A 15,106-nucleotide genomic window follows, 5' to 3' on the forward strand; every position below is an offset into this window, starting at 1 on the left:
GGAGGACAGAGGAGCCTGGCATTCTGCAATATGCGGGGTCTCAGAGTCGGACCTGACTTAGTGACTGAACAACAACAAAAAAGCTGAGCTGGGGAGATAGATGTGTCTAACAATTAACTATAAAATCACGCACTAGTTTAAGGGTTAAAATAAGAGTTTCAAACAACCAACAATGAAGATAAGGAAGGTTTTGGACCCTGACCATTTCTCACTCATTTTGTTTTATGGTTCAGAATTATTCTCATATTGGAATGCTAGTGTGGGGTATGTGCATATAGTTTTAAGGATTCAGGCTCCTAGGACCTTTCTTAGACCTTGACTCATGATTTTCCTTCTGTCCTGCTGGCAGTTGCCCTGGGAATACCTGCCATTTAATGTTAATTGATGTTTGTGAAACACTTATCTTCCTCTGCTGAAAGGCTATAAGTGTTGAGCACTATTTCTGTGTTACAGTAGTTGTTTTATTATTAAAGCAGTGCCAGTGAGGTTACACAACAGTTTGGATCAGGAGGCGAAACAAGGGCAGTGATCCTACTGAAGCTACAGGGGATGGGGATTTGGTATGGTAAAATGTTAATTACCGGAGACAAATGTGGGCCTGAGTCCAGCACTGTGCTCTTGGAGATCATTTCAGTACCAGAGCCTGGGGCTGGTTCTCTGGTAGTGGGTCCTAAGCATTCTGCCCTTCCCTGGCTGGAATGTTGGATTCACTTTGCTGAAAGCTGCCACAGAAAGAATTCAATGGCCAGGAGCCAGGAACACACGTCTTGCACAGCATCAGGGGCTACTCTGGAAGCTTTCCAGAAAGGGCATACAGTAAAATATTCCTAAACAGTTTATTTATTCTCTTTCCCTCTTTGGACTCTCTCCTCGTTTCTGGCTCTTCAGGACTCTCTCAGAAAAGAGTGAGCTGAAGATGGATGAGTGGGAGTTGAGAAGGTAGGCTTGAAACAGAAGGCTGGTAGAAGTATTTATTTATTTATAAAGTGGAGAAAATGAACATAAAGGTAAATGGGCTTCCGATCAGGAAACACCAAGACTGTTTCATTTAGAGTGGGAGGAATGGGCGCTGGAGGAGAAGATACAGTGGAGGCAATGACAACCTATCCATAGCTTTAGTCCCCAACAATGTCACCTCCAGAAACTGAGGACCTCTGAATGAAACCTTTTGAAGTTGTAAGGTTGGCTGACAGGTACGATTCTAGGCTAAGGGAGACACTAAAGTACAGTGAAAAGAGCTTAGGCTTTGGAGTTAGACAGATCTGGGACCAAATTTTGGTCTACCAACTATTTTCTATCTAGGTGACCTTGGGCAAGTGTCCTAACCTCTCTGGAGCCTTAGTGTCTTTATCTGTAAAATTTAGAGAACTCACAGCTTTAATCGATAGTCCTTGTAAAGAACTCTGCACAATGGCACAAAGCGGGCACGCAAGCGGGTAGTCGTTAATACCAACTACAAGCCAAATGAACAGTCATCCAAACTGCCTAGCAAACAATTAACAGTGCGAATCACCGACGCGCCTATCTGCCCAATAACGTACCAGGAAAGAACTCGGTGGAGACAAACCAATGGCATTAGCCCTTGTTGTTGGACGGGCTTTCTAGCCGTTCCACCAATAGTTTGAAGATTTGACTAACGAGTGACATGCTGACAGTCCAATGACCCACAACCAGCCCACACTCAGCACTTCTGAGGGGATAAATCAAGGAGCCAGGACGTATAGATTCCGTTATTAGGCAGTACTGGATGGAGAGAGGAGCTCAGGGGAAACAGCGCGAGGGCGAGGCACTAATGAGCTAATAAAAGGAAAAAGACGATGGTAGCGCCAACTGAGCTCGGCCGCCATCATGCTCTAGTTTCCCCTTCGCCTCTCCGCGTCCGCGACCGAGGAAGCGGCCTCTGGGATGCTGAGGGGGTGTGTCCCCGAATGATTGGCGCAGGCAGCTCAGCCAATCCTAGCTCGTCAAACGGAACGCATTTGACCAATGAGGGGCGACGGCTACGGCGAGGCATTGGAGGGGCGGAACGGCAGCTTGACGGGCACAAAAGCCAGCCAGTGAGGGTCGGCAGTATCCTCTCTGCGGCCAATGGAGTGGGGCTCTGGGCGGGGCCCCGAGTGTTTGTGTTGTGGTTTTGGGGGAGGGAGGCGGAGGGGAAAGTTTGTTTATTTTGTTTTTAGTTTCTGGGGTCCCCGTGTTTCTCGGAGGTGAAGCGGGAGGGAGTGACCCCCTCCCCCGAACCCCTCAGTCCCCCTACTACGTCGCCTCCATAGCCTGCGAAGGAGCGGGGACCGCGCGCATCACAGCGCATCGCCTCACAGCGGAACGCCGCGCACTCGGAGCCGGCACGGCTCGGCGGTGAGTGAGGACCGACGGCCACCGCCGCCCTTCCCCTCCCCCCGCTCACCGCCCAGTCAGAGCCGGGCGGCCGGGTGGGCGAGGACGTCCGCGGGAGCGCGCGGCGCGGGGCCGGCCTGTCAAGCTGAGGCGCAGCGTGTGCGTGTCCTCGCGAGTGAGCGCGCGCGGCGGGGAGAGGGCCGGGAGAGGCGTGAGAGCGCGCGGGGCCGGCGGGGGCGGTGGCGTTGGGCGCGCGCTCCGCGGGGCGGGCGTCTGGTGGGTTTGACCCCGGGGCGGGGAGGGACGCGGGCGACGTCCGCGCGCGGGGCAGGGGCCCCCGGAATGGCCGGGTTGGGGCCGGCGGGCGGGCGGGCGCGCGCGCGCGCGCGCGCGCGGCGGCGGCGGGCGTCACGCGCCGGCAGGTGTGAGCTGGGGGAGGGCTTCCGGGTGGGCCGGTCGAGTAGAGTTCGCTTCCCGTCGCCGGGGCACCTCGGGGCCAGGAGCGGTCCCCGTCGCGGCAGAGAGCCGAAGCCCACGGAGGCGCGTCAGGGCCCCTTGCCTGGAGGTGGCAGAGGGAGGCGTCAGGCCTCGGCGCCCCCTGGTCCCCACCTGTGTGCAAGACCTGCGTGACAGAGTGAATGCGCTCACCTGCCCAACCCGGGCCGGGCGTCCCAGCTCCACACCTCACCCCGGAGCCCTGCCTGTGTGGCCACAGGTCGATTAACTCTTCCCCAGGGAAAGGAGGGCGAGGGGACTATCAGCGGACGACCAGCCAGAAATGTTTTCTGCCATCCCCTGGTCCTGCGCCCTTGGTTTCAAACCAGTGGGTTTCCACAGTGGGCTTAAATGCACTATGTAGTGGCTGAAGACACCCAATAAGGGTAGCCCCTTGTCGGTGACCTTAAGGCCCAGCCCATCCTCAGTTATTTGAACACCAGGAATTGGTCTTTTCAGGCTCTTTGCTTTTTCACTTATCTGCCGGCTGCACTATTACTTTCTAGCCTCTGTGCTAAAGGTTGAAGCGAGGCATAAGGTGAATTCAAGTTGGCCATTTACTTACAATATAGGCAAAATATAGAACAAAATTAGCCAGAGATGTTTCTCTATAGTCGGTGAATAAAACGTTGTTAATTACTGTTCCCCTCCCCTAGCAGTTAAGCAAACAGAAATAAGATGTATAGAAATCTCACATTTTAGTATTTTGTGCAAGTTTAACAATAGCGGCTGTTTTCTTCCTAGTTGTGGGGAATTTCAGTAGGATGATAGTTTCCTATTGATTCGGGTGGCTTTGGAACTGTTTAGCTTTTGGTAGTGTTATGTAAATACCTCTTAAAAAGCAGAACTTTTAGCACATTGACACCTCTACCTTGTGCGGTGTCTCACTAGGTAAGTAGTAGGAGAGATGTGAATGTAGTAGGTCCATACACTAAGGCAAGCATCCGGAACACGAATCAGACTGGCTTGTTCCACTTAGAATGCAGTGATGATATGATGCCTTTAAATTAATTTTTTAGTTCTTGACTGTTTTTAAGTGCTGTCCCAAACATTGGAGCAGAAAAGTTTCTGATGGGACTTAAGAAATTCCCAAGCGGCTTTTCTAAGGTAGCACAGGAATGCTATACCCTTTGGGAGGTGGGTCGGGAAATATTTTTGTCCTCATTCAAATGGAAGCACTTAAAAATGTATTAAATCAGAACAATGCCATTTGTTCAAATGGTAATGATAACGAGCTAACATTTTTTTTTTTGGCGCTCTTTGCCTGTGCCAACCTGTTTATATTTTTTACCTAATCCTTACCTCAAACCTGTCAGGTCGGTGTCATTACTGTTGTATGGATGGGAAAAACAGCCTCCAAAAGCCGCAGAGCTAGGAAGTTAAAGGGCATCGATCGGGTTAGTCTTCAGTCTGATTTCAAACCCTATGCATATTCCATTTTGCACCCCCCCCCCCAAATTACCCAGAGGAAGAAATGCAGAAAGGACACGGAGAAGCAGAAAGGGATGGAAAAGGGAAATGTGACTGATGATTAGGTTCTGCATACCTAGCTTAAGAATTAATGAAACTCATTCTTAATTTTTAAAGATTAGCATTTTTGCTGGTGTTACATCTAAGCTTTGTTTAATTTCTTCCCTATTTAATTTTTATAGAGATAAATTAAAGTGCCTTTAATTCAGAGGTCAAGGCTTTCAGAGCTTTTTGTGCAGGTCTACACTCTGGTACCTTGCTGTTGTCAGTTAACCCTTCCAGGGACCAGGCATCATTCAGTTTTGTATCCAGCAGGGTGCTTGATACATATAATAGGACCACAGTAAATGTCAGTTGACTAAGAAACAGTTTAGAATGTTATGACTCAGGGTTCATTTTAGCGGTTTTAATTTAATGGGACAGTAAAGAGAATAGCTCATGTGCTAAAGGCATGTTCTGGAAGAATACTTAAATGGAGCAGTTCATAGAGCCTAGGAAGTAAATTTTTTTATTTTGAAAATTTCTGTTATTAATATAGTAACATTCTGAATGTTAACACATGTACAGGTTCATGTAACCAGTGCCACAGTCAGGGTACAGAATGGTCCCATCATTCTTCAAAGACTCCCTCATGCTCTGTCCCTTTCGAGAGCCCTCAATTCTGTCCCAGAGAGAAACACTGAGGATCTGATTCAGGCTCCTGTCGCTTTTTTTTCTCCTGTCTTTTCAACTACTTGAAAATGTTATTTACTTTTGGGATTTAAACTGTCACTTCTCTGTGTGTTAACCTCAGTATCCCATGTCTGATCTCTCTTCCATTCTCTAAAACAACATTCATATTTACCTGCTGGAATTCTTTCCTAGTGCTTCATACTCAGTATGTTTGGAGTTGTGCCTCCCAGCTAGTGTCTCCCAAATCAACTCTTCCATCAGATTTTTCTATATTTTTTGGTGGTGCCATACTTCTCCCAACCTTGCAAGCCTGGAAAACTTGAAAATGAAAGTTGCTCAGTCTTGTTCGACTCTTGGCGACCCCATGAACTATATAGTCCGTGGAATTCTCCAAGCCAGAAATCAGTGTGGGTAGCCATCTCCTTCTCCAGGGGATCTTCCCAAGCCAGGGATTGAACACAGGTCTCCTGCATTGCAGGCGGATTCTTTACTGCCTGAGCCAGCAGGGAAGCCCCCGGGGAAACTTTGAAGGGCCTTATTATCATTACCTTTTGGCCATGCCACGTGGCATGTACGTTTGAGTTTCCTGACCAGGGATCAAACCCATGCTGCCTGCATTGGCAGCATGGGGTCCTAACCACAGGACCACCAGGGGAGTCCCTTGAAGGGCCTTATATTACACTCTGTTACCCCAGACCAGGTATGTTGCTACTCAGCTACAAATGCTGGCTCCTGCCCCTTTGCTCCCAAGCCAGCTTCTTGTTCAGGGGGCTGAGCAGACAGAGCATAGGTGGCTTAACACTTGGAACCCATCAAGATTGGACCACTTCCCTGATCAGAACCCCTCACAGCTTTCCATTGCACTTGGACCCGTTCGGGATTTTATTTTCCATCCCTTGAGGCTGTGCAAGGTCTGGCCTTCGCCTGCCTCTCCAGCCTTCTCACACCTTTTTTATAACCCACCTGCCTTCTTGACGTTCTAACTACATAGCCTTTCTTTCAGTTGTCTGAATTACCCAAGCCTTTTCTGGCCTTAAGGTTTTTGTGCACAGCATTCTCCTGGCCTGGGCCATTACTCCCCCTGGTGTTTACCCACCTGACTTCAGAGTTCACATGAAATTGTCACTTCTTCAGAGAGTCTTTCCTTTATGACCTCATCCCACTACTCCCATCCTCCCTCAGTTCGATCTCTCAGAGCTTCCTGTTCTTTTTTCATAGTTCTCACCACAATTTTTGATTTAGGACCATGTCTGTTTCCCATACCTCCAGAGCTGAGCCAAGGACCAGGCATACAGCAGACTCCCAGTAAATATTTTTTGGCTGTGTTGTGAGTCTGGGTGTTTGCTTTTTATAATTTATTGCTATCTTGTAGTTTTTGGTAGCCTTTCTACCTCCTACCTTCGCCAAACTTGATCCCGCTGGCAGAGGTCTTGCCACAGAGAAAGAGAGATCTGGAATTGCTAAAGAGGACACTGATTTTGTTCTCCTGAATGTCACCTCTGCCTGGGAGCCCTTCCACTGAGCCAGATGAGACCTAACCTGACTCTCAACCGAGGCTGGGCTCACGAGTCCGCTGAGCAGTGCACCTTGGTCATCCAGGCTCACGTCAGTGCTTGCAGCTGTTCCTCTTCCCTCACCTCACCCTGCGCTTGGTTTTTTCCTCCTCTCTCCACCCAGCGTGGGACTTCTAAAGACCTTGTACACTTTCCAACTGAGCCTGCTTATCCTTTGACATTTGCCGGCCTTTTGACATTGACAACCACCTCTAGTGTCTTGACCCTACAGATGGCCCCCACACTCCTGAAACAGCGCTTCGTTTATGTTCCCTGCATGCTCCCCAAATCTACCACAAGCACTTAGGTTTAAAAACATTCAATAGTGTTTCATAGCCCCAAGGGATTAAACTCTGTAGCTTGTTATTTAAAGCTCTCTGGACCAGCACTGTGCAGTAGAAATAGAATGCAAGCCGCAGATGTGAACCACACATGTAATTTTGAGTTTTCTAGTAGCCACATTAAAAAGGTAGAAAGAAAGGGTGAAATTGATTTTTCATAACATTTTATTTACATCGAGATATCCAAGATATTATGTAAACATATAATCAGTTAAAAAAAAATGTTGAGGTGCTTTGCATGCTTTTTGTCATGTGAAACTGAAATCCGGAGTGTACTTTTCACTTAATATATCTCAGTTGAGACTCATCACATTTCCAGTGCTCAATAGCTACATGTGGCAAGTGGCTACCATGCCGTACAGCACAGCTCTGAACCATGTCCTTAGTATAGTTGGAGGGCTATACTGGGCTAATTGCCACCACTGGCCTTTTGGTTATTCACTTCTCCTTATCCAAATATGCTAACCGTCCTTGCTGAGAAACCCAGAAAATTCAGGTCTCACCATCTCCTCTGACCCGTTTTAACATTAATTTTTTCATGTAGCAGTTACTTAACAATATTTATCAGTTTGTATTATAATCAGGGGTAGTGTTAAAATATTCAATAACTGGTAAGGCGTGGGAATAGGTGCTGTTGAATTAGAACCTATGGCAGTTGTGTTCTCATCTGTGTGTACCTGCTGAATTATAGCTCTGATTGTCCTGGGTTATATATTGTTGGCTGAGTTCCTTGAAGGCAGACTATAAGACTGAGTTCCCTGAAGGCAGGCTTTTGGCCTACTCAACTTTGCCTCCCTAAGAGGACTCCCTATCTGGCTCATAGTAGATCAGTTCAGTTCAGTCACTTAGTTGTGTCCAGCTCTTTGCGAACCCATGGAAAGCAGCATGCCAGGCTTCCCTGTCCGTCACCAACTCCCAGACTTGCTCAGACTCATGTCCATTGAGTCAGTGATGCCATTCAACCATCTCATCCTCTGTCGTCCCCTTCTCCTCCTGCCTTCAGTCTTCCCCAGAATCAGGATCTTTTCCAATGAGTCAGTTCTTTGCATCAGGTGGCCAAAGTATTGGAGTTTCAGCATCAGTTCTTCCAATGAATATTCAGGACTGATTTCCTTTAGGATGGACTGGTTTGATCTCCTTGCAGTCCAAGGGACTCTCAAGAGTCTTCTCCAAGACCACAGTTCAAAAGCATTCAGTTCTTCAGCACTCAGCTTTCTTTATGATTCAACTCTCACATCCATACATGACTACTGGAAAAAACCATAGTTTTGACTATATGAATCTTTTCAGTAAAGTAATGGCTCTGCTTTTTAATATGCTATTTAGGTTTGTCAGAGCTTGCTCATAGTAGATAGTCTATAAATATTTTAAATCACTGAACAAATGCTACCTTGTATTTTGTTTCATTTTTTCTATGTGCTACATTTTATCTTTTCAATTAGAAACCAAAATACAAGTGCTTTGAGGACAGAGATCATGAATTATGAAGGACTAGATGACAGTTTCTTGATTGTCTTCATCGGAGAACTTCTTCTGAATGAAAATTCACTTTAAAAAAATAACTCTTTAGAAGTTGTTATGGGTTTTCAGGCTGGGCAAATAATGAAGTGTGACTTTAATGAAACTTACTTTCTTCTGTGGCTTTGTAAGCTGGCTGTGAAAGCAGCTTCAAAAGAAGAACTCCTTGGAATTAATGCAAACTCTTCCAGTTAGGGGCATATTTGGTTTCTGGAAAGGACCTGAACTAGAAGTGAAAAATCCTGGGTTGGTTTGTGTTGTAGACATATACTCGAGTACCAACTATGTTCCAAGCACAGGAATGATTGAAAATTCAAAAACATAGTATGAAAGAGTACAGCTTTAACACAAAGATGATATGATTAATTCTTTCTAGGAATATTGAATTTCACTTTGCTGCTTTATACTTTCCTCATTTCTAGCATGGACTACACTGTATAGTGTTTCTAGATCTGTCTCTTGCATCAGATTGTGAGTTTCTTAAGAGCAAGACTTGCATTCATTTCTGTATGAATGCACACACTGTTCTGTGCCTACCATATTGTAGGTACTCAAATGTTTGTTGAGTAAGAATCTTCAAATAAATTACTTAGTTTGCAGAACTTAATTTTTTCCCTTGTAAGTAGTGAATTGTCTGCCTCAGAGAATTGTAGAAACTGCAGAAGGAATAATCGCTTAAGATTATGTGTCTGTTCTGTATATGTTATTCCTCAAGTATAAAATATTTAACTAAGAAACAGGTGTAGCTCTAATCACATGTCCTCCCTACTTAAATTTGTTAACCTGTCCTCTGAGTGCCGCCATCCACTCTCTGGAGTGGAAACTTCACAAGAATGAGCCTCCGATCTGTCTTGTTTACTAAATGCCCAGGGAACACCCTTCCTCGTTTCCCGTCCTCCCCTTTGCTGCCTAGACTCTTGTCACACTGACCTTCTGGTTTCTGAAATGCATATCCCCTCCTGCTCAAGGTCTCTTCCTTGCATTTGCCATTCCCATGGTCTGGAAGCTTCACACCCCAAGCCTAGTTGTTGCCTCTTCAATCCTTGGAGCCCTGTTTATGTGTTATTTCTTAAGCACACACCTCCCCCCCCCCCCAGTAGAAATGCTCCTTTTAAACACTCAAAGCACTTAATTTAATTGTAGTTAAGTAATCATTTAATTTGTATATTGTTTCCCTGCTAGAAAATAGCTTTGTGAATAAAAATGCCTTGTCTGTTTTCCTCACATTTTTATCACCAGTATCTGGCACCCACTGCAGTATTCTTGCCTAGAGCATCCCCATGGACAGAGGAGCTTGGCAGGCTGCAGCTCATGGGGTCGCAAAGAGTCGGACACGACTGAGCAGCTCAACACAGCACAGCATCTTCCACTGTAAATTACACGTAGTAGGTCCTGAGTGAAAGTTTTTCAAATTAATTAGGAAAGAAAACCAAAACAGAAAGTTATCTCATTCTGATGGTTTAAATAAATATATGGGGATGGGGGGGCTTTCCATTTTAGATTGTCTCTAGGGTCTATTTTTTTCTTAATTTCTACCTGTAATAGGTAAACATTTCATTATTATAGAAAATGTTATAAAAAATTTTAATTTGTATGAAAATTTTATCTAGTCACTGTAGAGTTGGGGTTCTCCTTTTGTTTTTTTTTTTTTTTTTGGCTGTGTATGGGATCCCAGTTCCTCGACCAGGGATTGAACCCAGGTCATGGCAATAAAAACCTGGAATCTTAACCACTAGACCACCAGGGAACTCCCCATTGCAGAGTTTAATGAGTATCTTTTTAATCCTTTATTAGTAGAAATGATCAGAATGGTTATTCCTTTAGACACTTTTTTATGTGGTCAGTACTTACTTGACTACAGTTTACACTGAATGTGTGCTCACTGTGTGCTGAATGCTGGGTTAGGAGCTAGGACTACAGGGATGGGATGAGAGGAGATCTTTGTCTCCAAGGCACGCACAGCCAAGTGGGCAAGGCGGACTCATCCACAGATGAGCGCGTTCGGGGTTGTGTTACAGTGGCCGTTCAGGGGAGGGGCAGGGGTGAGCAGGAAGGTCGTCCACACGGCCAGAGGTCCGGAAAGCCCTTCCAGGGAGGGTAGCATTTCCGCCCAGTCATGGAGGAAGAGGGCATTTCAGGCAGGGCAAATGGCCTACACAGAGGCCCAAAGGAGCATTTTTAGTGTAAGGAGAGGATGGCACAGTGGTGTGCTTTTATAAAGCTGATGTCAGGGTACAGGGCCAACAGCTGACTTACAGACCTGCGAGTGACGTATCAGACTCAAATTACACTACATTTCAGAACTGGAAATAGTCTTAGAAATAATTGTTGTTGTGATTCTATACATTTGAATTTATAAAGGCATCCTAAAGTACCATTCAAAGAAGCTAATCGTAAACCAGAATGATGCTTGTCACTTCTAATTAATATACTTGCTTGAATATATCACCTGTAACTAGGCAAATGATTTCAGGTGGAGTTAGAAAGTGGTGACTCATTTAAGCTTATCTAGGAGCAGAGAAGCACAAGTTGGAATCAAGATGGCTGGGAGAAATATCAATAACCTCAGATACGCAGATGACACCACCCTCATGGCAGAAAGCCAAGAGGAACTAAAGAGCGTCTTGATGAAGGGGAAAAAGGGGAGTGGAAAAGCTGGCTTAAAACTCAGCATTCAAAAAGTAAGATCATGGCATCTGGTCCCATCACTTCATGGCAAATAAATGAGGAACAATGGAAACAGTGACAGGCTTTATTTTCTTGGGCTCCAAAATCACTGCACATGGTGAGTGCAGCCATGAAATTAAAAGACGCTTGCTCCTTGGAAGAAAAACTATGGCCAACCTAGACAGCATGTTAAGAACAGAGACATTACTTTACCAACAAAGGTCCATCTCGTCAAAGCTGTAGTTTTTCCAGTAGTCATGTATGGATGTGAAAGTTGAATCATAAAGAAAGCTGAGCACTAAAGAATTGATGCTTTTGAACTGTGGTGTTGGAGAAAACTCTTGAGAGTCCCTTGGACTGCAAGGAGATCAAACCAGTCCATCCTAAAGGAAATCAGTCCTGAATATTCATTGGAAGAACTGATGCTGAAACTCCAATACTTTGGCCACCTGATTCAAAGAACCGACTCACTGGAAAAGACCCTGATGCTGGGAAAGACTGGGGGCAGGAGGAGAAGGGACGACAGAGGATGAGATGGTTGGATGGTATCACCGACTCGATGGACATGAGTTTGAGCAAATCTGGGAGTTGGTGATGGACAGGGAAGCCTGGCATTCTGCAGTCTAAGGGGTCACAAAGAGTTGGACATGACTGAGCAACTGAACGGAACTGAGGAGCAGAGAGTAAAGGAAGTTACCTCCAGATTGCTTGAGACAGTGCTGATCCACCTCACAGGACCAGATACTGAACCAGTCAAAGGGATGATGTCAGAAGGGATTACCTAGAACGGCCTCCAGGTGCATGTACTGGGAAAGATGATTTTTACAGCTTGAAATTCTAGTTTTACTTAACCTGTAAGTCTAGTCAGGGCTATGGTTCTTCCAATAGTCATGTACAGATGTGAGACTTGGACCATAAAAATGGCTGAGCACTGAAGAAGCACCAAAAAATTGATGCTTTCAAACTGTGGTGCTGGAGAGGACTCTTGAGAGTCCCTTGGACTGTAAGGAGATCAAACCAGTCAATCCTAAAGGAAATCAACCCTGAATATTCATTGGAAGGACTGTTGCTGAAGCTGAAGCTTCAATACTTTGGCCACTGATGCAGAGAGCCAGCTCATTGGAAAAGACCTTGATGCTGGAAAGGATTGAAGGCAGGAGGAAACGAGGGCAGCAGAGGATGAGATGGTCAGATAGCTTCACCAACTCAGTGGACATGAATTTGAGCAAACTCCAGGAGTTAGTGGAGGACAGAGGAGCCTGGCATGCTACAGTCCATGGGGGTTGCAAAGCTTAGCTAATGAACAACAAAAAGAACAACACAAATCTTTAAGTGGTTCACTGAGCCAGTGTTAGTTTAATTTGATTCTCAACTAAAAGTGAAGAAAGGAAGATTTATTGAAAGGAAATTCAGCCCATTTTCTTTCAGTTTACACCTTTTTAGTTTAATAACTCCTCTTTTTCAGCCCTGTTATTCTTAAGTAGTGCCTCCTTTTCCCCAGTTCACCCCAACTCTTATTGCCTTTCATCCTGTTGTCATTGTTAAGTACAGTTAGGAGATGTCTGGACTTTGTTGGCTAACCAGTGTTTCTCAGATTTTCATATTCAGAACTTGATAGTTTACAGAAAGAGAGGTGATTAAGCTCTAGTAGTGCTGATCCCATTCAGAAGATGATAATTAACCTGTTACAAAGTCGATTGCTACAAATTTCTGTGTGTTTATTGACCTACATTACAAGGAGCTATGGAGATAATGGATGGTAGGGAAAATGACACCAGTGAATATAGTTTATTTTAAGATGTTTGGAGTGAAAAGGAAGGAGAAAATGGAAGCAGGTGAGGCTGAAAAGGCCACAACATCTTGGGGTAAGACAGAAAATCTATTTAAAGGTGTAGAAATGAGACAGGAGGAAAAGAAGCAGGGCAGAACCTTTAAAAGAATGAATTAGCTGTTAAGGATATGGCATAAACTGATTAGAACTAATTATGTCCAGGATGGCATCAAGATTCAACTTCCAGGAGACCCTGAACCTCATTATACACTCATGGTGATACACTAGCACATGATAAATGACACACCCGCAGGCACCATGACACTTCTGACGCTGACCATAAAAGGGCAAAAAGTGGGCGGTGGCCCAATTCCTGGAAGTCCCTGCCCCTTCCCCCTGAAATAGTTGGAATAATCCTCCCACCCGTTAGCTTACCCAGCCCATAAACACTGAGCACCCCATATTTTGTGGCTGCTCTTGACTTTTGAGACAGCCCACACTCTGTGTGTGGAGTGTGTTTCTACCATGGTTGCTCACATTCTGAGATGGACTACATTCTATAATTGGAATGTGTATCACCTTCAGTAAACCTTTTTATTTCCTGTGGCTCACTCTTGAATTCTTTTCTGCACTAAGCCAAGGACCATCACTTGGTGGCCCATCCTAGGAACTTGCCCACGACCTGGATCGTGGCCATCTTCTCATGCCCCATTTTCCTGCAACCTCTTTACAAAGGATATTGATAAATCTTTTTAGTTATCCTTTGCCTCTCGCTGAATTCCTTCTGCACTGAGACATAAAGAACCTGAGCTTCATTAAGTCCGGAGATGAGTTATGCAGTTTCGGTTGGCACATTGTGGGTTTGAGTCCCAAGTGAGGTGCAATTTCAGGAAGCACCCAGGAGAATGAAGTGATAACTAGGACACGTTCCTTGCAGTTCCTCCGCTAGAGAAGAGGGAGAAGTCAGGAGTTCACTCGTGGACACCAAAACCTAAAACAAGTTTATACCACTTTGTTGTTTTCTGTGCCACTCACAGAATGGTTCGCATACAGTAAGCAGTACTAAGAGATAAATCCACAGGATTGGAAGAAGTTATTGATTGTAGCTTTAAACTTGTTCCAGTTATTGTGTCATACTCTCTGTGATTAATGACAGATGAACATATTATTCCTATATTTTATGAGTAGTAAAATATTGTTTTCTTCCCCTAGAAGTGCTAGTTACATGTATACATTTAAAATGTACCACAGATTTTTTTTTTAATTTATTTTTTTTTTGCTTATGGGCTGTGCCAGTTCTCAGTTTCGTTCTTAGTCGTGGCATGAAGGGTCTTTGAGTTGTGGCATGTGTGATCTAGTTCCCTGACTAAGGACCCAGGCCCCCTGCATTAGGAATGTGGAGTCTTAGCCACTGAGCCACCAGGGAAGTCCCTGGATGTCTTCATTTTTCACACCTAGGAAGAGCCTCCAAAAGTAGGAGAGGTCCAAGCTCCCTGACTTAGGCCCAGGTCAGTACGTTGCAGGAAAATGGGGCACAAGAGGCTTGTTATGTTCCAGGTCTCGGATGAGTTCCTGGGATTGGCTGCCAAGGTGAGAGTCCTTGGCTTCGCACAGGAAAGAATTCAAGAGTGAGCTATGCTGAAGTGAAAGCAGGTTTACTTAAGATTCGCACTCCATAGACACAGGGTGTTCGGTCTCAGAGGGCAAAAGCTGCCCCCAGATACGGGGTGGTTAGTTTTTATGGGCTGGGTAATTTCACAGGGTTCCAATGTGAAGGAAGGAGTGAGAGATGAAGCCCAGGTCCCCCTAGGAGCTAGGTGTTTTTCCTTCAGTGAAAATCTTGCTACTGGTATATCGTGCTCAGTAATATCCTTTCCGTGAGATATTTTACCCAAAAGTGTCTCTCTTTGAGACTTCTGTTAATAAATAAACAACTCTCTCTTAGATGTACTGTGGACAACAGATTTTAAAATAAAGTTTCACCAACTACTCTTGTCAACCTTATTTTCTCTGTAAAAGTTTTCTAGTTTTATACGAGGTGTTAAACATTTATGATGTTTTTATTTTGCAGTGTGGCTCTATACCCATAAACAAAAGGGCATACTGATTATAGATTCCTGCTTAAACCATGCTGGAGGAGATTTCTTTCTGCCCCCACATTCCTAATGTATGGCCAAAACATGGGCCCACAGGGAAAGCATTACTTTTAAAACACCAAGAGAATCGGTGAAAGGGCTCTTTGTGGAATTAACAAAGACAAAACAAGAGAATGAAAATGCAAA

At 45.0% G+C, this 15,106-nt stretch overlaps 1 protein-coding gene across 10 annotated transcripts in view; it reads left to right on the plus strand.

Moving 5' to 3' along the window:
* The first annotated feature begins 2,271 nt into the window (after window positions 1-2,271).
* The window catches only part of TNRC6B (trinucleotide repeat containing adaptor 6B), a 242,251-nt gene continuing 229,416 nt past the window's right edge, over window positions 2,272-15,106 (plus strand). For 4 of the 10 annotated variants that reach the window (XM_070453390.1, XM_020876891.2, XM_070453405.1 and 1 more), the window contains exon 1: window positions 2,278-2,358. The gene's annotated coding sequence lies outside the window, so the exon portion shown is untranslated. The other 6 variants (XM_070453399.1, XM_070453395.1, XM_070453392.1 and 3 more) reach the window with 4 other exon arrangements.

This window comes from Odocoileus virginianus, chromosome 23, assembly GCF_023699985.2.
Source record: "Odocoileus virginianus isolate 20LAN1187 ecotype Illinois chromosome 23, Ovbor_1.2, whole genome shotgun sequence".
Lineage (NCBI taxonomy): Eukaryota > Metazoa > Chordata > Mammalia > Artiodactyla > Cervidae > Odocoileus > Odocoileus virginianus.